We start from the raw sequence: 15616 nt of genomic DNA on the forward strand, positions 1-15616 counted from the left end.
CTGTGCCAAACAGCCGTTTACGTTTTGAGCACGATGCAGCCGTCAATTTGCGGTCTACCACAGTGCCTGTCGTTTTTCTGTGTGCGCATTTGAGATTCGAGCATTGCATGCGCATTCATGCTAATGCGATGCCCCATTCCGTACTCACTCAATGCGTTCAGGAATCTCCAAATTCTATTTTGCTATGCGATCCTCATCGATTAAACATGCGCCAACGTTTTGTGTTAGGTGCGTGTTCCGAACATCGATTCGGCTATGAACTCGGAATGGTCGTTATATAGGCTGCCTAAAGGAATCGAATACTTCCGTGGGTGCTCTTCTTTCCTGTTTCATGTTTTTAGCATTACGACAGATGTAACATATTTAGCAAATAATACTATATTCCAGTTAATTTTTTTTCTGTGTGGAACAAATAAGAATTGCAGTTGAGGCCCTCAGTGCACACGAAAACCATGAATCGAACAGCAGCGTTTTCAACCGTTTGTAAGAAGAACGAATCAGATGATGGTGTTGGCACATTAGCAGTTTGTACGAATCTTTTGTTATCGTTGTCTTCGCATACAGATGGTATAGCCAGGGAAGGCGGCAGTTGCGTGTTTAAACACCCCCCCCCCTCCCCCACATTTCGTTCAATATTTATTGTGTAAATACATACACACACACATACAAAAGCATGCACGGACATGCCCATAAAGATAGATGACCCCCTCATTCCTCTAAAAAATTGCTAACTACGTCTCCTCTCTTGGCGCTTATGAACTGCCGCAGCCTACGAACAGTTTCACAAATGTATGCGCAGCGGACCCCGCTGAAACGGCAGATGCGGAAACAACGATGGGCGTCTGCCTTTGGCCAGAGGCTGAAGCAGAGGCGCCATCTCTCCACTGGTCGATGCATCGCCGAGACCTCGGTAGCGCGGCGGGCGACGAAAAAACTTAAACGGGGTCCCGTTCTTCCGCATTTTTCGGAGCACCACTGTAATGGCTTACCGTCAATATCTTGGTTCCGTTGCCCTTCAATGCCCTAATTACTGTATCATTTTATTACCTCTAATCGTGCTCCGATTTTGCAATGCGGGGACATAATATGAGCTTCATAGCACCAAGTGAGGAAGGCGTCTGGAGTTAGTATGACGTCACTGAACGACTATGACACTTCCGTGTTCATGTCTTTTGCACATCTCCCTCTCTCTCTCTCCTGATTGTTTTCTTTATTTTTCTGTTTCCTGTTCCCTTTCATAGTTCAGAATAATTATCTGGTTACTTATTTTCCGGCTAAGCTTCCCGCCTTGCGAGTTTCATTTCTACATCTACATTTCATTTTGGTTCTTCATTTTGCATATATGGGTGCATCTAAATCAGCGCATTTTTTTTTTCACTATAGCTCTGAGTATACAAACAGCCTGCTTGTAGTGTGTCTCGTATGGCAGTCAAGGATTTAGTGCATGTTTTTGACAGTGCTGCTCCAAGGTGTCAAGTTCAGAGCAGGTGCGGGCTACCTGCCTGGCTACCTGCACGGCTAACTTGCCTGTAAAATTGTAGTTCTGAACTTGTTCAGGAAGTGTATACTTCCCTGTACCACAGGTCAACTTTACATCCAGAAACATATTGTAGTCGTTAGGCCATAACTTATGAATTGGCTTTACTGGGCAGCGTAATTGTGTTTGAATGGTGCTAGCGAGTTATAGGTTCATGAAATAATTCAAGAAATTTCAGTCATTATTGAATCTTCTATGATTCATCACCTTTAGTTACTTTCAATTGTTAGCGTCTAGATTTTTCTTTTTTTTTTGCCAAACTTTAAACATTTTTACTGCGTGAATATTCACTAATCTTTCAGTCTCCGGGAGGTCTTTTTAGTGCTCAGCGCACCTAAACAGTAAGCATTTTGAATGCTATTTTTTTTAGCAAGCAGCTACTCATGTAAGAGTTCGCTGCAAGCTCGAATGTTCTTCAAAATCTTCCGTCTACTTCTTCCTGCCTTTCTTTTAACACAGAGTAATACAACGCGGAAAAACCTAACAAACATGGGAAAAAATTGTGAATTCCAAATGAAATAAGAGCCCCAAACACGTCAATCGAAGACTCCATCATACTTTCATTTTCTTTATTATTCGTGGTGCTCGCAGGGTGCACGGTCTCAACAAAATAAAGAGCAGGGCAAAACAAAGAGCAGGAAAGCGCGATTACGTTCTGTATATTGGTCTTGACTCTGCGTGTGGCTTAGAAGGTAATGCAAGAAATTAACCACCACAAACAAATTTTTAACCTCCATATCTGCACAGCCGAACACTTTCAAAAGCACTGAAATCACATCGAGGTTCCCTCAAAGCAGCCGTGCAGACGCATGCACGATCGCCCTGTTTTCTTAAGCCTTCAAATAAGAAATGAAGCCACAAATAGCACGTTGGAGTTGTTGATTCCAGCCTTGGTCCTTATTTTGTTTGCCTCTATTTTCTTTTCTATGTCAGCGACAACGCACCGCGTCTGCACCAGCGTTTTCTCGCCTGGGCTGAAATCAGCGAGACGTCGCAACGATCCGAGCACGCGTCCGTGTTCGTATACAACACACAGAACACAAGCGCGTCGGACCCCGGTGAGGCAGCGAACACAATGAGAGAGGCAGGAGAGAACGCCGAGATACCGCGGCGCAAGAGACGGCGATCCAACGCGCCGCAGCGTCCAGACGGGCAGACAGGCGAGAAAGGGGCGCGCCGGAGCTTGTTGTAAATGCAGGGCGCGTGTGCCGAGCGCCGACGAGGGTTTCACCCCCTTTGATGATCCGGAACCTCGCAGCTGAGCTCCAATTTTACACGAGCGCGCTGGAGACAAGGCTCGGCCGTGAAGGGGGTGTTTTGTAGCGCCGCTCATGCGTCGCCCACCGAAACCTAGCTTCCCCTCTGTGGCAGCGGCCCGGGTGGGACGAGTCGGTGTTGTAAGTCTGGCTCAACCGGAGTGAGGGGGAGATTAGGCTTGCTAAAGGGGAAGAAGGGTTGCAAATTTTGGGAGAGGCGAAGAAATAGCGGTTGGGGGGATATCGGGAAACAGGCTCAAGAGCTTGGTACGTGCAGTACAGAGCTTTAAGTCTAGATATATACAGAAGCGAATTCGTCAGATCGTCAGGTTTGAGCAGTGCCCGCGTACCACTTTGTTCTGTTAAGGAGTATTGCGTTGCGTGGGTTTCGAGAGTATTCGCGGAGTTACTTGCGCGATCAAAAAAAAAAGAACGAAAAAAAAACAAAGAAAAGAACTGATATGGTTGATAGTCGTGGTCTCTCCTATTGGTCGGTGTAATCCCCGACTTTTTATTTCACACATAAAAACGTGATGAAATTCTGAGAAACCAAGTTCAACTTTTTCGGGATACTGCTCTGATTTTTTTTTATTTAACGGCGCTTCCTGTGGTGAATTTAGATTGCCGTATGGTGGGTGCACCTGATTTAGGTTTCTTTGAAGTGGTTTAAGTGAATTCCAGAACTCTTATAGGTGGGGCTTCCCTCAAGCTTTCTGTGTCGAGTTAACGACAGCCTCATTCATAAAAAAAGTTAATACTAGACATCATCACTTCTCATTCTTAAAGACGTCCTCTTCTCGGTTGTTTTATACTTATACTCTTATACCTCAACAAAGGAGTTTGGTCACAGGTGGGTCTCTCGGCCGCCCCCATCGCTGACATATACTAGAAGCATCTCATATCTTCGACGCGTCGAACTCCGCAATGGAAGGGGTCCAGATGTACGACAACTGAATACGAACACGCAACGAACTTCGGAGCACCGCGGCGATGTGTGCAACGTTCGTTTCTGCCTCGTCGCAATAAAGCTTAAAACATTTGAAAAAAGTTCTACTTGGCGAGACAATAACAGTATTGTTTTCGACAGTTACCTGGGAAGGCGAATCTCTTCTTGTGACAGCTACTCGCTCTCTACACGACCCTGAGAACCGTATGAGGGAACCTTCGTTGCACCTACGCAATAGAGAATTTGAATTGTCTTGCTTGTTGTCATCCGCGATGGGTCAAGTTTGATGGGACTCATCCCCTTAGTGCTGTTGTGTAAAAGAGCGAATGAGTTGATTGATATGTGGGGTTTAACGTCCCAAAACCACTATATGATTATGAGAGGCGCCGTAGTGGAGGGCTCCGGAAATTTAGACCACCTGGGGTTCTTTAACGTGCACCCAAATCTGAGTACACGGGCCTACAACATTTCCGCCTCCATCGGAAATGCAGCCGCCGCAGCCGGGATTCGAACCCGCGCCCTGCGGGTCAGCAGCCGAGTACCTTAGCCACTAGACCACCGTGGCGGGGCAAGAGCAAATGAGTTTTAAGTGCGTGCCGATCCCGTCCACATTTTTTTTCTTTGTGTGTAATGTATGTGGGCATAGTTTTATGTTCTCCATGTCTTATACCAACTAGCCCCTCACAGTGCGCTTCTTGAGTATAGTCTAAGCATCACCGAAACGCAAATACTGAAATGTTTCAGAAAAATAAACTTTAAAGTGAAGTGTGTGTCGATTGAATGAATAAACTTCGTTTAAAGCAAGTCCAGCCGTTTAGGATAGAGAATATTTATTGAAGAATGGCTACTTGATAAAGACGGGAGGGTCCTTTATTCCTCGAGCTCTGTGGCCATGGGGCCATCCACCAGGCACTGGCGACAAGTTGTCGCTGGTCTTAAAAAAGTCCGTCTTAGAGATCGCAGCCTCCCATGCTTCCCCGAGGAGGTTTGGGTTCGCATCTTTTGTTGTTGCCAGTAGTGCTGGAGTGCTTGCTTTGCATGGACGTAGAAAATGTTCCAGAGCGTCGGCCACAATGCAGTGTAGGCTCATGTAGCCCTATAATGTTGGTCTCATATGGCGCGATAAGATGCCGTGAGAGAACGTATTGGTTTGAAGCTGCATGTATATTTAGTCTCTTGTGAGCTTTTGATGTGGAGGAGGGCATAGCCAGTGTTCAGGCCAATATAGTATTGCAGCAATGTGTGCTAGGCTACAGGGGTACCCATTTTGCTCCTCCTCCTGGTATGCGAAGAAAACAAACACCGAGAAGAAGTTGGGGACCAGGTTTTTGCAGGTTCTCTATAGGAGCGAAATCTTCACTGTAAGCCTGGTGCTTGATAAAATAAAGATGCTCATTGATGAGAATAGAATGGTGAAATGGGAATTAATCAATGAAACAACTATTTTTAGTTTGTTGTTTTACAAAATGATGTTGTTATCCCTTAAAAGAACATGTATTTTACGCTGTGCCTAACACTTTCTAAAATAATAACTTGATTCAGTTTATAATTTTTTAACGCTGAATAACTTTTGGGAATGTGTCGCTTAACATTTTTTCAGGGTATAACTCGCAATAGACTTTCTACCACGCTTAACCAGTTTCTGCGAAAAGACCATTCAAATCCTCGAAGAAATTGGATAGTCCTTTAATGCACCCTGAAGCAACATTTGGCGTTTCATATCAGTTTAGCAAGTGCCGAAAGGATTTTGCGGAACTAACTATTCTAAATAGGTCAACATACAGCTACGCGTTCATGATCACCTAAGGTTATCATGCAACGATTGTAACTTCAGTCTTTTTGGTATACTATGAATTATGTGATGCTTGTCATGTGCGCTGGCGTTCGTATATATCTATACCCTGCGAAGACATAACGTCTAAGAAACATCATGTGTAATGTCCGGGAGTGCGTCAGACAGAGGCGCGAAAGCTTAACCATTACTGCGCATATCTCCATGAGCGAGGAAAAATAATTGCGAAGTGTCGCATCCGTCACTTTTTTTTAACGACGCAGATGTGTCACAAGTCTTCTTCTTAGTCAGTCCGGTTGTCACCACGAACAGCGTCGTTTTCTGTACTCCAGCAGTGAAAAGTCACGGCCGCAGATGAGCCAGCGCTGTCACGTGAGAGAGAGAGAGGCGAAGACGGGGTAATGTGAAAGCGCATCGCAATAATGGGTATTTTTTGTGGACGGAAGTACTCGAAACGTCTTTTGTGGGAAGAAACTCGTAGGTATTCTTCAAGGACCAATAATATTAGGCATCCATTAGCCGCGTTATTTCTTTATTACTTCTATGTTTCCTTAATTAGTCGTAGCGAGCGCACTTACTTTATTCCGAGACCCCCCTTATTTTGAGTACTGGTCAAAGGCAACACATTTCTTGTTTCACTCCCCACTTCGGTGCTCCGAGTTCTTCCGGGTAATTCAGCCCTTCCTCTGTACATATGGAAACCAGGCGCACCCGCGAATCCAGTCAACAAAAGCACAACGTACGAGCCATTCGCCGTCTGCGTGGACGGCTCGGCCTCCTACAAAGGTTGGCTCGCTCTTCGTGCCTCGCGGGCGCTCGTTTGTGCTCTTGAATTTGTTCGGACCACTCCGTTTTCTTCGTTCAATCCTGCCCGTGCACCGTGGTCGTCGGGGCCTTGTTTGTCTCGCTCTCCGCATACGAAATCAGACGTTGTGGTGTTGCCGCTGAAGTCCCTCGCGTGGCTGGAGACCAGCTTCGCCAGTCGGCTGTATAGCAAGTGCACTGGTAGAAAACAAAGACAGACAGAGAAAGAGGAAAAGAGACAGGAGATGGACCGCGGGTTACAGCACAGCACTTCCCTGCCATTTTTTTTGGCGGCATATAGAAACACGCATATACGCAGTTGCACAGGAAAACCTCGTCTCCCTCGGAGCATCTGCTCCCATCCGGCAGGCCACCGGAGGACCGCAGACCGACCGCAAACGAGGCATTTGCATTCCAAACAGACGGCGAATCCGCACGTGCCCCATCGATGTGTGCCCGACACATTCAAAATGAGGAAGAAAAAAATAACGCTGCTATCAGAAACGAAACAGACCTCGCAACGACGTCAAGAGAGGCAACAAACGAGTGGGTGTGAGGTAGAACACGTCCAAACGTCGGCCCCCGCGGTCGACTCCCGCAGAAAGGGATTCGAGCAGCCCGTCGTCGCTAAGGCTCACTCTAGACAATCGCTGTTTCTTTCCTCTTGTTTCGGCCGAACCAGCTGGAAAGACCAGGCCTGCGGCTTGGCGGGTGTGTCGTATTTACTGGTTCTCAAAGGGAAATCCCTCTGATGCAGGCGCAAGCTTCGAATACATGCTAGCGCTCGGTGTCATTCCGTGCTCATCCCCGTCGAGCGGACTTCGTCTGTTGAGCACTATAGGCGTGAGCTGTATTTCAATGTGGACCTCCCCGTCCTCCGCCAGTTACGTTCCGGGAGATGAGCCGCAGCTCTGTGCGTCACAGACGTTGCACGCTTCAAGTCATTCCGTTACTTAGCCCATCATTCGATGACGCTCAAAGGACCACCACTTGGCATTGCTATGCGAGTCTTCCCTCGTGCCGTGCTGCGCTCCCGTTTAGCAATTATGTCCCACGCTCATGTTGTTTGAAGGCATTGAAAACATTGAACACAATTTGTGGCGTAAAAGAGACGGTAACATAATTTTCATTTCCGTATCAACTTGCCTTCATTACCGACGTATAGTAGAGCATATGTCCGATTATAAGTTGGATATCTCGTTCCGGTTACCCGGCAAAACCTCCCTGGTGAGCTGTATAAGAATACAAATCTGTCTATTAAGCAGCAAATTATCAAAAACTTGGCACGACACAGAGAATGAACCAAGTTACTTTTGTTCTGTAAACGAAGTCAGACTGCGAAAGAGGCTAATTCCACTCACCAGTGATGAACGAAAAACTTACGCTAAACAGCGAAGAACTTTCATATTCTATATTTGATGTTGTTACAATCATTGAAGTAATATAAATATACCGGAGAACAAGAATTCATTTGGAAATAAATACAAAAACAATAAACGCAAGACACCCTAATGCAGCTTATACACAGGCCAGATTGATGGACGTGTAACTTACTGCATACATCTGTGTGTGCTGCGTTATGTGCTATCTCTCTTTCTCTTCACACTCTTTCCTCTCCCAATTTCAAGCTCTCCCATCCAGTTTCCATGTGCAGGGTAGCAAGGCGGTTATCCTAAACTGGTGGACATCCCTACTTTTCCTTCTGTACCATCTATTCGCTCTCTCTATTTCTCTTCAAACCCTTTAGCGCATATGTGCGCGTGTCAGTATAGTCCTTCGTAGCAATCAAACCTGTAATTTCAATGAATTAAATTACCACACGTGTCACTCATGGCATATACACGTTTTGATAACTTAACGAAGGCTTCATCTGTGCGGCAAGTCATCGTCTATACATGTGGGCAATCTCAAACGCGAGCGAGGATTGCGCACGCCCAAGTTCAAAATGTAGCACGGAAAAACATCTGATTTTGCCGGCGAATTATTGCAGCGTGAATGCTAACAGTAAGCTATAGCAGTGTTCAGCGGTACCAGTGAGGTCGCTGCTAACATGGCGTATTGCAAGCCCACAAGTTAGGCACCGAGCCAGCATGGCTGCCGGAGATAGCGACATAGCTGATACACCCTATAAGAATGTACGTGCTTTAACGACAAAACAGACCGTGAAAACCACAGGGTATGATCTGATTCTTAAAAAAAATGGTGAAACTGGACGTTTAAAGTACAAACTGTGCTGCGTTTCAAACGAAACAGTTGGACTGGCCGTAAAGGAGCATTCGATGTTTGCGTTCCGTCGCTCCTTCCGTCAAACACCAGAAAAGCGCAGGACTTCTGCAATTCAAGAACACGGTTCTGTAATTCATGCGTACGGCGGACATACTGGCTGAACTTTGAGCATACACCCCATTCGACAACGATACAGTGAACTATAACAGAACAGTTAAGCGACATCCGTGGGGCAGTGCCTTGAGAGAGCTGTCACGGCGGGTGGCGAACGTATATAGCGGCAGCGCTGCAGTCACCAACTAAGCCGAAGCGGCCCGCTGTGAAAGGAATGTGAAGCTTCGCGTTAATTTTACGCTCATGAAAAGTCAGAAAATGAAGTCGGAAAGTATGATGTTGGGCGGGCTTTGATGAGGCAAGCTTGGAGCCAGATTGGGTACGAAGATAGACTAAGAAATACGAGAGAGTAACGGTGTAGAGAAGCTGTTCCAAGGACTCACAATGGAGTAAAAGAGCTGCAGGCTTGCTGGAAAGGGCCAAATTGTATAATCGGAGGGACGGAGAAGATTTACAGGATAGCAGGGGTAAAAAAGAAACAAAACCGTCCCTGAGTGTTTACCGACAAAGGAAGACGTATATTCAAAGGATTATGATACTTCATTGTAAAGAAAGCTTGTATATACATTTACTCTCAGTAGCGAGGTCGGGTTGCCATATAAAAAGCTATAAAGCGAGAACAGATAAAAGCAGAGGTAAACGTATACCTGAAAAGCTAGAAAATGACTGAACATGCATATATTCCATTGAATTGAAAGTGCCCACGCAGGTCACTTCGGGAACTAGGCTATAGACAATATATATATATATATATATATATATATATATATATATATATATATATATATATATATATATATATATATATATATATATATATATATATATATATATATATATATATATATATATATATATATAAAGAGAGAGAGAGAGAGAGAGAGAGAGAGATACAACTTCAAGAGTGTTGAATGTCTGGTGGTGTGGAACGCGTTCAATGTTTCATAGATGGAACTCTGGCGCTGCGATCGTCCAGCCACTATGGGAATGATGATATCTTGAACCTTATATACGATACTTGCGACGTTACTCTCCCGTGTACAAGCACTACAAGTACGGGGAACTGCACGAATATACTCGGCTCACGTTCGCGTGCACTTTACACGTGCTCTCATATCGCGCGAGTTGTTTCAGTCTTAGTGGGCAACTAACTACGCACGCCAACGCAATACATTACCGAAAAGTACGGCTCAGTCTTACGCGAAGTATACACGCTCCCTGGCGTTCTCTACGAAGCTTGTTTCACGTCCCCATACATCGCGTCTGTCGCGTATCACGCACGCGAGACACAATGTTCTCCGCGGAGTGTGTTTTCTATAATATAGACGCGCGTGTTTTATATGGCCCCCCCAACTGCCGGCAACCACGGGCTGCTTCGCGGCGTGTGTGTAGCGCTCCCGGCTTGCCAGTGTCCACTGTCATCTTTAGGCGGCGCTGTAGAGAGGTCGCCGTGGTTGTCGGTGTGCAAGCCGCGGTTGCCGGGTTTGCCCGAAGTGCCGAGAAGAGCAGCGCGCGGGGAATACTCATTATGATAATGCATGCAAATGGCGCCCCAGACGCGAATAGTGATGAACGCGCTGTCGCGACGGTGGGTCACTATGGAGGAGAGAGCGTCATCATCGTCGACGCCGTCCCGCGGTTCGGGCCCCGGAAAACAATGGAATGATGAACGGCGCCTCCTCTTCACGCCCGCGAGTCTATACTGCTGCTTCTGCACGCCGGCTGGGCAGGACGCGTGGCGTGGTCTGCAACGAGTGTGCTATAGTCTCGCGCACTGTGTAGTGTATAAATGTAGTCTTCGCTGTACGCCTACACGTAGACGAGGCCCTAAGCACCTTCAGAGCGAACATCGCTTCGCAAAATTGTTGTTGCGCGCGGAAAAAGAAAACGAGCGGATGAGTTCGAAGCCTTGCCCTCCACACGCCTTGTACAATCTCTCATTTGCCTTTGTTCGCACTGATTCATGGCGACGGGAAGTGTCGTGCTTGCCGGGTAGTTGAAGCGAGAGTACGTGTAGTATATATACTTGGTCATGCCAGGGCGCGTAGTGTACGTAAACTCCTAACAGTCATAACATTGTGATGTGTTAATTTATGGTTACAACTTTTTTTGTTTTGATCTTATGAGCTCCTACTCTAGTGATCAACGCAGTTTGGTCATTACGCCCAATGCGGGAAAATTGTTAGACGACCTGTTTGTGAGATTGTTAACCGATGAGTGAGTCAGTGATCTTTAATCGTTGGGATTTCACGTCCCACAACCAAGATGTGATAATAATGGATGCCGTAGCTGAGAGATCCAGAAATTTCGACAATCTGGTATTTTGTAACGTCCACTTAAACCTATAAGTTTCTAGCACTTCGCTCCCACCGAAATGCGGCCGCCGCGGTCAGGTGTCAATCCCGCGACCTCAAACACCATAGCAGTCAAACACCATAATTATTGGACCACCATGACTGGTCGTGTGTGCGTGTGTGAGGGAGAGAGAGATAGAGATAGACATGCGAGCATGAAGCCTCCTATTGTTTAAGTGGTACACCAAGAGAGAGAGAAATAGATAAAAAGGCGAAGACAAGGAGATTAACTTAGTAGAAGAACCGGTTTGCTACCTTTTAAAGGGGTGGGGAAATGGAGAACCAAAGGAGGACAGAGAGAAAGATAACATAAATAAGAAAAAGAATACATATTCGCACGCATGCAGGCTGACCCAATCAGAGTCGTTTGGTGAGACTGGTTGAACGCAAAAAGACTAAAGTGTACTGTATCGTCAATAAGCGGGTTACAACAGTCACATCGGGCACATTTACTCACATACCTATCGTGTCAGTCTGTGAGGAGCTATTTCGATAACCACGGGTGATTTTGAATACAATGAATACACGCCCTTTCAAATACATTCCGATACTGCTCCATGATGCCAGATAAAACGTAAGAACGAAGCTGAACTTTCTTAATTTTCCCCTATTTATTTATTTATTTATGTATTTATTTATTCATTTTTCGTGGCTTTGATTCTCAACAAAGGATGCCTCGGACGAAACTGCTGCATGAAGGGAAACGTAAACAAACCATTAAAGGCGGAAAAAATGACTGAGTCTTGCAGCTTTTGCTGCTGCTGCGCCTCCCACCGCCATCAGTGCGATCCCCTGCGCCTGCATGCGAGATAGCCGCGAAAGCGCGACTTTTAAAGCTCATTTGGGGGTAAGGAAAGAAGACCGGCGAAAGGGATTAGAGCGTGCCCGCGCCGCCACGGGTGTAAATACGGACGCTCGTAAAAACAAATCAGCGTGGCTGCGCCATCGCTAGCTGCTTTTGCCTCTCGTAAGCGCGCGCGCATTGGCGGCACTACTGGCAAGCCAAGCTTCAAAAATTTGAAAGTGTCTCGCGGAGATAAGCAAGTTTTACGGGCGCCCAGGAGGACAAAAGAGCCCCGCGAGAAGACGAACACTCCAACTCGGCAGAGACGAAAGAAGGGGAAAAGAAAGAAAAGGTTTCGAACGGTCTCCACCGCGTTACGTGGGACAAGCACGCGGTGCGTGTGAGGAGATAGAAGGCATCGGCGTGGATGCGTGTGTTCACTCTGTTTATTGTTTTCCTTCAACGGGTGCGAGAGTCGCGTGCCTGTGTTTGCTAGTTGTCGCCTTTATTACCGTTGCGGAGAGGATTACGTTGTGGGCAACGGAGGCACGTTGCTCAAGCTAGCTCACTGACTCACTCATGTGCGCTTCAGAAATGTGTTCGACGTTCTTGGCGTGCTGGCTAACGTGTTTTATAAAAGTGAAAAAGCTATCGCCGTAGTTGTTTGCCTCCATTCACTAGACGAGTGAGTGAATGAGTTAGTAATTAAGTTAGGGAGTTAGTAAGCTAGTGAGTTAGTGAGTTAGTAAGTAAGTAAGTAAATAAGTAAGTAAGTAAGTTAGTTAGTTAGTTAGTTAGTTAGTTGGTTAGTTAGTTAGTTAGTTAGTTAGTTAGTTAGTAAGAAAGTGAGTGAGTGAGTGAGTGAGTGAGTGAGTGAGTGGCTAATAAACCACACTTACATGCAGAATGAATTTAGTTAGAGCTTTGTACAACGGCAAAAAGTGTATATGAAAAACCGAATAACCCAAGAAACTGCCGTGCTTTTTACCTTAACAACCGCAGAGTTCTTGGGGACAGCATGCCAACGGCAAATGTTCTTGAACTCACTACCTTTGTCGTAAACGAACGGCAAACAGGTAGGCGAAAATGCCTTTATAAAGATGAACCGACGAACTTTTACATAGACACTTACGCTTTGAGTCGCTTCCTTCATGCGTGCCACGAAGTTTGAATGTCATTTGTTGGTATTTCGCCTGATAATTTGTACAATTTCTTCTTTTTCTCTTTGCAGATTGTACAACCATCGAAAGATGTCTTCACGGACTAGCAGCACGTAAGCTGGCATTTCATTTTCTTTTTGGTATTATAAGAGTTCGCTTACAAACGATCAAAAATAATGAGCGACAGTATCTACCAAACTCTCGGTACTCACATGACAGGGTTAACGAGTTATTTAAGGAGTAACAAATTTATACTAAAGTTTACATAGTATACTACATCCGTCTCGAGTGGATTGAATAATGGTGACAAAGAAATGTACTAACGTGCAGTTTTTTAACTGTTGCATTCTGCAGGACAGCCAACGCTGTATTATACACGTATGAAATCATGTACAATATTATCATGTACTACAACATGGTATGTATATATTTGAAGGTTTCTATGATGCAAAGACTGCACAGATGTGTGATGTTTTTTTTTGTTTTAATTCCTACTGTACTTATAATACGTTTGACTCCCCGGGTGTCGCGTTCAGAAACAATGCTGTGAACCGCACCGTTTAACTGCATGCTTATGAATCCGGCCCCATCAGATTGTGGCCATGCTGGCATGGTTTGAAACTAACGATCTCGTCGTTATAAGAGCGCAAAACCTCTCAGTCACCTCGTCCACGTATGCGCAAGTGAAATCTATCTCTCTGTACCTTAGCATGTACCTTAGTTGTTCCGAATATCAAGAGGGCCGAGCGTAGCAAAGAATGTTTTGCACCTATGTGTTATCACGATGTTTGAGATTATATGGTATCAAACATCGTTCAGTTGAGGCTACACTATAGCGAGCCGACACTGTCGTCACAAGGACGCCACACGCTCATTTGATTGTTACATATAACAATCAAATCGGCACGTGGGCCACTTGTGTCTGACAATCGTTTGGCAAACTTACCTCAAACTTCACCCCTGCGTAAATACGCCACTTCTTTCACCTCTTTTCCTCTCTCGTTGTAGTCTCACGCAAGTGTACGCATGTGCACTTCAGAAACCATAGCGCACTTAACGAACGTGAGCCAACATGGACATAAGACAATCGCTTGTCGTCTTCTTTAATGTTCGTTTAGTGCGCAATGGTTTCTGAAGTACCATGAACTACCAACACGTCCGAGCGTTCTTTCTTTCTTTCTTTCCTTCCTTCTTTCTTTCTTTCTTTCTTTCTTTCTTTCTTTCTTTCTTTCTTTCTTCTAGTGGAGAGTGCATGGGAAACGGCTGCCCTCTCAGTACCTCGACTTTGAACTGCGTTTTAATCGTGTAGGTGTCAGTGGGAAATCGACGCGCGGGAATATCCAGGAAAGTGCTGCAGTAGTGCCCCCCTCCCCCCCCCCCCACGCTCTCTCATAGGGAACGTTGCGGACGCCTACGCAGGCGTACGCATTAATAACTACACACAAGGGCGCTTCCATTTCGTCCTCATCGAAATATGGTTGCTCCGAACGAGAATCGAACCCTCGACTAAGCTCATCAGCAGAACGGCGTGCTCACTGAGCCACTACATATACGACGGGTCAAATCCAAGGCTTCGTCGTAAGCTTCTCTCCGCAATATGCTTCGCCTCTCGTTGTTGTCCGGGAGCTGTGCGCATGTTGTCAGTTGGAAGGAGGCAACGTACGCACGGGCAGTATTTTCTTTAAAATAAGTTCGATCCCACAAAAGTATAGGCGCAGCGTATAGCTGTATAGAAAGGGCGCGTGATATCCGTTCAGGGAGCCTGAAGACAGCTGAGCTCCTCTAAACCCACGTTTGCACGCATCCCGTTATAGAAGGGATAAACTCGAACGCCCATCCGCCCTCTTTCGAACGGTTTGATATTTTAGATATTTTTCATTGCTTGAAACCAAAACACTTGCAACCTGCGGTTTGGTTGTACACGCAAGGGTGCGGAAAGGTCGGCAGAACACAGGCAGCTGATTTAAAAATTTCGTGCGCGTGCGGGTCCCGTCAGACAAGTAATCTCGCACTCCTCCCCGGCGACGATGTCGATTCCCTGTAGCCGTTGCTTAGCTGTTGCTCCTCATGTTGATAATTTCTTTTTTTTTACTGTGCCTTGAATTTGTAACAATAGCGTGTGGCCTCTCGAGTGCGCTGATTTTCTTTACGTGGCTGTCAAGTGCGGTCGCTGAGATTCAAGGGGTTGCGCGGGGCGATTGAAGCCTCGCACTCGCGACACCCACTTTCCTTTTCTTTCCCCTCTGGATTGGCGGAAATTGGTAGCTTTATCTCCTGCAGAAGAAAAGAGCTTAAAGAAAATGGAGATCAGTAACGTTATGCCCTTACTGACGATATTGGCGCTGCGTCGGTGGCCTGCATATGCTGAGTTCACTGGGCTCGGCTGCTACAGTCTTGAGTGTGTCTTGGTTAAATATTGGCAATATCCAGGAAACACGAGAAAAGTTGACTTGTTGTCTGGCTATGTCGAGCACGTTAAGTGGAACGTGCTTAAATGAACACTCAAGTCAAATAACAATTTACGTCAGAGTGAAAGCTCAATGTATGACAACATCTAAAACGACAATATTGTCAAAGAAGTGCCCTACTTACCGATAAACTAAGGTAAATGCACAAGAACACATGCGCCGCAGTTGGATGTTC

The 15616-nt window shown here is 45.9% G+C and overlaps 1 protein-coding gene across 1 annotated transcript in view; it reads left to right on the forward strand.

Annotated features, from left to right (window-relative positions):
- The first annotated feature begins 13043 nt into the window (after positions 1–13043).
- LOC142791603 (uncharacterized) overlaps positions 13044–15616 on the forward strand; it is a 219889-nt gene continuing 217316 nt past the window's right edge. Inside the window, exon 1 of the transcript XR_012890333.1 lies at positions 13044–13086. The gene's annotated coding sequence lies outside the window, so the exon portion shown is untranslated. The remainder of the gene's footprint in view (positions 13087–15616) is intronic.

Source organism: Rhipicephalus microplus, unplaced genomic scaffold (genome assembly GCF_043290135.1).
Source record: "Rhipicephalus microplus isolate Deutch F79 unplaced genomic scaffold, USDA_Rmic scaffold_177, whole genome shotgun sequence".
In the NCBI taxonomy this organism is placed as follows: Eukaryota; Metazoa; Arthropoda; class Arachnida; order Ixodida; family Ixodidae; genus Rhipicephalus; species Rhipicephalus microplus.